The sequence below is a fragment of the Cibotium barometz genome, chromosome 56 (genome assembly GCF_041138505.1).
Source record: "Cibotium barometz isolate CiBa-2024 chromosome 56, ASM4113850v1, whole genome shotgun sequence".
NCBI lineage: Eukaryota > Viridiplantae > Streptophyta > Polypodiopsida > Cyatheales > Cibotiaceae > Cibotium > Cibotium barometz.
In genome coordinates, this window is record NC_141101.1 from 12636856 (window position 1) to 12643652 (window position 6797).

A 6797-nucleotide genomic window follows, 5' to 3' on the forward strand; every position below is an offset into this window, starting at 1 on the left:
TGAGATCATTGTGTTTATTTCTCTCGTTATACTCTTGACAAGTTTTTTTTTTACGGCCTTTGTTAACACAACTGTTAAGATTACCGCTTCGTATAAGCCCAAGTTAACCTCTTTCTTTCTTGATTTTCTTGGACTTTCTTGATTTTCTTGATCAATGGGCTATGGTGGTTTTGTTCGAATTGATTTGATCCTTTTGATGCACATTTTCATGAGATTTTGGGGGGCTATGGGTTATGGTGGATCAAATCTGGAGACGGCTTCGTCAAATTTGAAATTCGGGACCAAATTTGGGAAAGAAGACCATCAGTCCGCTAATTTTGATTAGGGAATGTTAATCAAACCTTTACCTTCTCTCTCATCTTTGCTTGATTCTTGGAGCTATTCTGCCTTCATCTTGCAAGCATTGTTGCCCAAACCTTAGGGTTTTCAATTGGCATATCTTGCTCTTCATGTAGAATATAAGAAGCCTCCATTTCCCCTTCATTCTACACAAGCCTTGGCATTATAAGTCCCTGTTACATCATTCGTTCGTGGAGAAGGATCTTCAGGCTTATTAAACCCCCAAAAAAACTTCCAGGCTGCTACTTGTAGAGTTTCCTCGTTGATAGGCGGAGGCGTAATGAGCACAACATGAATAGTCTTGCTGAGACTCTTTATGTGGGAAATAATCTTCAGGAGGTTATCCTTGTATTCTGGCAAGGGCACATGCTGTCGTCGATGACTTCGGTCGAGTAAAGTCATTGGCACCGAAGAAGATTGTAACTAGCAGAGGTGGGTCTTTGGATGCCGGAGGGAATAATTTGTGAAGAAGGAAGAGCGCCTAGCGGGTGTCGTAGCCACTGAAGCCGCGAAGCACCACGTCTGCCTTGCGGGCGTTCCCCATCCACCCGGCAAGAAGGATTGTAATTCGGTGATGGAATCCCCGAACAGAACGAAGGGTGGTCGTCACGACAACAGCTTAAAATAGAGAGAGAGAGAGAGAGAGCGAGGGGCTTGGCAGTCGTCATTTTTTTCAAGAGGCCGTTTTTCTGCAGAAATCACCATTATTAGCCATTTGTAGTTGAAGAAAGGTATTATGGCCAGCATTGAGGATGATTTGAGTTTGATTAAGGTTTAAGAAAACTTTGGGAGCTTGCAATGACTAGGGAGTTGAAAAACTTGTGCAATTTTACTTCAATTCTTCAAGTGAATGAGTTTAGTCAATTTCTTAATGCAATTGCTAGCAACTCTATGGCTTTGCAAGTCATGGCAACATAGAGTTTGAAGAATAAACCAGTTGAGGGATTGCCATTGCATGAAATAAAATCTTGGAATGCATAAATTGGGATTTCATGGTTTGGAATGCATAAGGAATCCTTATCAAATGTGCATTGTCATGTCAAGATTAAAGGTCCATCAACATTTGTGGATTCTACACTCGAAACCCTAATTTCATGCAATTGGACAAAGATTTGTGGTTGGATTGCATTCTTGATGCCTAGTGTTGAAATGCTTGAGGATTTTACCATCCTTAACCTCATTCATTGATATCACATAGCCTTGGAGTGCATTTATGCAAGGTGAAGATACTCATTGATGCTATGTGAATGCATTTTGCATTGGTGTATCTTGGTGAAATTGGAATGTATAGATTGGCATTAAAGGCATGAATCAATACTTATAATGGCACATGGTATGCTTATGTGAATGCCTAATACACATGTACATGGAGGTGTTGATTGCCCATGTGTTTGACATGCCTATGTAAGAGGCATACATGTGTTTTGATTGATACTTTTGGAGCTATATGGTGTTGTGGAAGACATTGTACATGATAAGATTGACATTATGATATTGTGCATGAGTTCATGTAAAACATTGTAAGTCATCCTACCCATATATTTGAAGTTCAAATCACACCTCACACACCACTTTGTATCCACATTCTATTTCTAAAATCTAGATTGGTGTGAGGGTACCTTGGCGAGAGGCCAAGGGGAGCATGTCTTGAATCTTCCTTGCCCCGTGAGTGCCATGGTAAAGTGGTAAGGAAGAGGATTAGGTACCCATAGTGAAGAAATAGCCCCAACTCTTGCCATCAAACTCCAAACTTTGGTGAGAGGGTGGGAAGGCTTGTCTAGGAAGATTCAAGCGAGCTATTTGGGACAATGACATCATACCTATCAATTTTGATAAATCCTAAACCACATGTGAATGCAATAAGGAGACTTATGGCTCAAAACATACCTATGGTCAATTTTGAGAAATCCTAACTCCCCTGTGAATGCAATAACAAGACTCATGGCTAAAAACATACCTGTTCTGGAAAAGAAAGTAGAAAAACAAGCTACTTGAGTAGCAGGATCCAAAAAAAAGAGAGGCCATAAAAGAAAGAAATCCATAAAAGGGGACAAAAATGAGAGAACGGAACGAGTGAACTTGGGAACACATGACAAAGCAATCTACATGAATGATATTGATGAGGATTCCGATTCAGTGGACACACAGGCTGGAATAAGGAGACTCATGGCCCCAAATCTTGCCATCAGACTCTAAACTTTGGTAAGAGGGTGGGAAGGCTTGGCTAGGAGATTAGCAAGCAAAGCTCTCCATCAACAGTCAATCTTTATTGGCTCAAAGATCACATGTATTATGCCATTGGTCAATGCATTATGTAAGGAAGATATGCCTTAATGCTATGCTAATTGCCAAGAGAACATTGGTTGTGGTTTGAGTATATTAGAAATTTAAGATTTGGTCACTAATATAAAGGAGACCATGTCAAAAATAAAATAAAATTTACATGCATGGTTGGGATTGAGGGCAACTGTGGACACATATAAGTTGCTTTTGGATGCCAAAGATGCTTGGAAAAAAGGTGTGGTACATGTGGAACATGTGGAAGGAAAATGGGTACCAAAGGAGCTTCATGTTCCCCAAATGATTGGCTTGGCGGCTTGCATTCTACTCTTGACTCTTGGGCACCACACCAACACCTACTGAGTTGACACTAACTTGGTTGCAACATCTTTTCTTCAAATCTGACTTCACATTCCTTTCCTTTGGAGCGTTGTCTTGAGCCTAATGCTCGCCGATGCCCCTTGAACTCTTTGTGTTGCAGATTCACAACACCCTAATTCAATAAAATTACATTAGGGCTCGAGTTTGGGTGATTATATAGGCTCTTAGTACTTCCTTATACCTTCCCAACAAGCCTTAAACATCTCCGTTTTCGACATTATTTAGATCCCCAACTTGCCATTTTTCATTGGAGGTCAAAATTGTGCCAAGTCAAAAAATAGCGAGCTATTTGCCAGGACAAATGACATCATACCTGATGTATATACATCATTAGGGATTCCCAAAAATCCATAGTACAACCGAATCCGATGTGGTTTGGAGAGTCAAACCTATATGGTTGACTTTGACCATAAAGTCAAAACAGAGGATATCTACACTTTGACTTTGGTCAAACCCTCTTAGGCATAGTTATTACTTGTCATCACAAGCCCACACATCAAATCTCATCCAAATCCAATGACTTTTGAGTACTCTATAGCCTAATTTCGATTTTTAAAAATACATAAAACAAAGAATATTAGGGCTACTCAAAAATTTTATGTTCTTGAATATTTGCATTCTATACCTCAAGAGATTTCAATAGAGCCCTATATCATTCAAGCCTTCTACTAGCCATTTCTCATTTTCAGCCATTATGCCAAGGGGACATCCATCTAAGCAAACAATGGAGCTTCATCAGATAAGAGAAGATAGGGAAATGGTGAATAAGGATCATGTAGAAGAGATTGGTTATGAGAGTGTGAATCTACAAGATAACATTGCAAATGCGGCACATAGGGTCAATCATATGAAAATTGGGCCAAGTTTTGCAAATGTGGTCAATGCATCAAATCATTTGGGGGGAGAAAATGCACAAGCAATGCCAGCAATGACAAATGATATGTTACAAATGATGATGATGATGAGAAGCATTATGGAAATTATGATGCAAGAGATCATAACCACAACAAAAACACTTGTGCAAGAGCTTAGGAACTTGCGTAATGAGATGAAGAGGAAGGATGAAGACAAGGGTGGATCATTTTTCAAGGATCGACAAGCTTATATTGAAGACAAAGTGGATCATCACCCAAGTTTCCATTCTACTCATGGTGCCATGCGCAAACCAATGTTTACATACACATCCAATGATGCCAAAGGAAAATGTTATGGATCTCCATATGAAAGCTCAAGATTCCCAAGGAGTAATGTTTGTATTCCATTCAAGGGAAATGCTCGTTGGAGTGGTGCTTCAAAACCTCATATTGAGGAATATTTTGATGTGATGAGTTTGAGCATAATAATGATCAAATGTCTTCTTCTTCACAAGCAATGAATGGAAGAATGCAAGGTGTTAAGTTTCATGGTAGACCCACTACTAGTAGTGAAAGCAAGGAAAGGTCAACCAATATATGTGAATTCTTGGTACCATTCCTTGGTTCACCTCTTACTTTGAGGGAAGATGGAAGAGCTATTATACACTTTATTTTGAAAGAGTTTAGCTTTACTAAGGACAAACGAGGACTTCCATTCACAATCACATTTGGTCATTGTATATATAGAATATGACTATGCGGGTCTCATTAGAATATTTTGGAGATCATTTGTAGGGCCTTCTAAGAAATTCACGAATTCTTGTTTTCTCTCTCTAGAAAAAATGTACAAATATAAAACAACTGAATTTTAAGATGTGATTATTCTATTCTTGCATTTATGAATAGCTGCAAACTTTTCATAAATTCTAATCCTAATATAACCTTATTCTAATATAATTCTTATCGTCTTGTCATAAAGTGGTTATTTTCGTATCTTATACACCAAGATAGGGCTCTTTAATGAAGCATTTCGCGCTTAGAATTGAAATTTTAATAAACCCCTTGATAGTATAGGCAAGATATTATCACCCTTACACGTAGTCCATGGAGAGCAATAGTGTAAGCAACCATTCTACTAACGTGCTTAACGAAGTGGATAATAACAAAAAATATCATCTCTACATTGATCTTGATAGTGAGTATGAGCCCATTCAAAAGCGCAGAAAATAATCTGCAACGCTCTCATCAAATGATAAGGCAAACATGAGAGAGTCTGGTTTGCAGCACATAGATCTTTTGGTGTGATGGATAAATCTATCCTATCAACCCTACAACTGCTTCCCATCCTCCATTCTCTAATCCCACAAGTCTATTACGTTTTACAGGAGATGGAGTCAATGGATTGCTAGGATACTGTCAATCCATTGCTACCTATGCAAATAGTGAAAGGCAATACTCTCAATACCAAAGCAGCTCAACTTCTTCGTTCAACAAAAGAATGCAAGGCACTAAAATTGAGAATGGAGAAAAATGATATTGAACTTGCAAGACTACGGAAACAGTTAAGGCAAAAGGAAACAAGCGTTGGACTACGACAAAGGAAGAGAAAGCTCAAGAACTTTGAGAACCTGAAGCCTGCTAGCTCGGGTCGGCTAAAGAAAAGAATCCAAGCAATAAGGTAAGAGATGTATTTAAAGCTCTGTTTATTTTGTGTTCTTTATGTTCGAACTTATCATTAGGTGGCTTAAAGAAAAGAATCCAAGCAGCAAGGTATGACTGTGTTAGAAATTATCATTGACTGTGTTCTTAATGTCAGAAATTATCATTGTTGTAACTACATAGTTGTACTAGATCCTGACAAGGAAAATATTAATCTGAATATCCATCCAGCAAAGCAATTTAAACCTTTGCTTACATCAAGAATGGCAAAGGAAATGTTGCAGGAAAAGAAGTTCAAGGTGGTTAAAAGAGATATAATAGAACAATTTGTCAGTAGTAATGCAGTCTCCACAACAAAAATACAGGATGCTATGGATAGTAATGGAGTCAGCCAAAGAGGTTACAATGCTATTCAGAAGTCACTATCTTTAGTTCTTGATGCCAAGGGAAGCAAAGGGAAACTACTTCTAACTCCTATAGATGTCTGGAGATTTTGGGACAAGCTGAATGCAGAGGTATTGCAATACATCTGTAAACCCTACCACATTGAAGAGGAGTTCAATGGAGAAAGTTGTAGCATTCAATACAATCAATTCAACAATATATTCCTAAATATGGAGCTTTTGCAAAAGAGAATGGTAGAGTTTTATGACATCACTTAAAGAGGAGGCAGGGGGTGTGCTTCAATTTTTCATCAAGCTTGATGAATGTGAGATTATCAAAATGAAAAAGGTAGAAAGAGTGACAATAACACTAATGAATAGAGCACTCAATAAATTCATGAAGGATGATAATCCGTAATATTTCAGCATGCAATCTAAAACAAATATATGGTGGTTAGGATCATTTGACGTAAATCGTATTGCATTTATCTATAGACTTGTTTTTCTCTTGTTTAGGAAGAAAGTTGACATCATCTATTTATCTGGTACAGGCCAAGAAAGAAGATCATGAAACATTGTTTTGGGTGTTTCATCAGACACCCATTCCTAAATTGATTAACGAACAGATGAAGGGAAACAGAATCATTAGCGTTGACAATAAGGGAGACTTCCAAGTTCAGTGGCGTCTTCCAAGTGACCTCAAGACACTCAAGTGCTTATTCAATTATAGCAAGGGAGCTAACGCAAGGTCACCCTGTCTTTATTGCATGGATTCTGTAAAAGAGCTAGAATCTGAGCCGAAATTTGATTGATGAGAACTTTCGCCCTATATTTGAGATTCCTCTCATCAATGTACATATTTGTACCCTTCATGCATTGTGCCGTATCATTGAGAAATTGG

The 6797-nt window shown here is 38.3% G+C and overlaps 1 pseudogene; it reads right to left on the reverse strand.

The window, feature by feature from the left end:
* Positions 1–480: 480 nt before the first annotated feature.
* On the reverse strand, positions 481–942 carry LOC147606914 (GDSL esterase/lipase At5g62930 pseudogene; annotated as a pseudogene).
* Between the last annotated feature and the right edge of the window lie 5855 nt (positions 943–6797).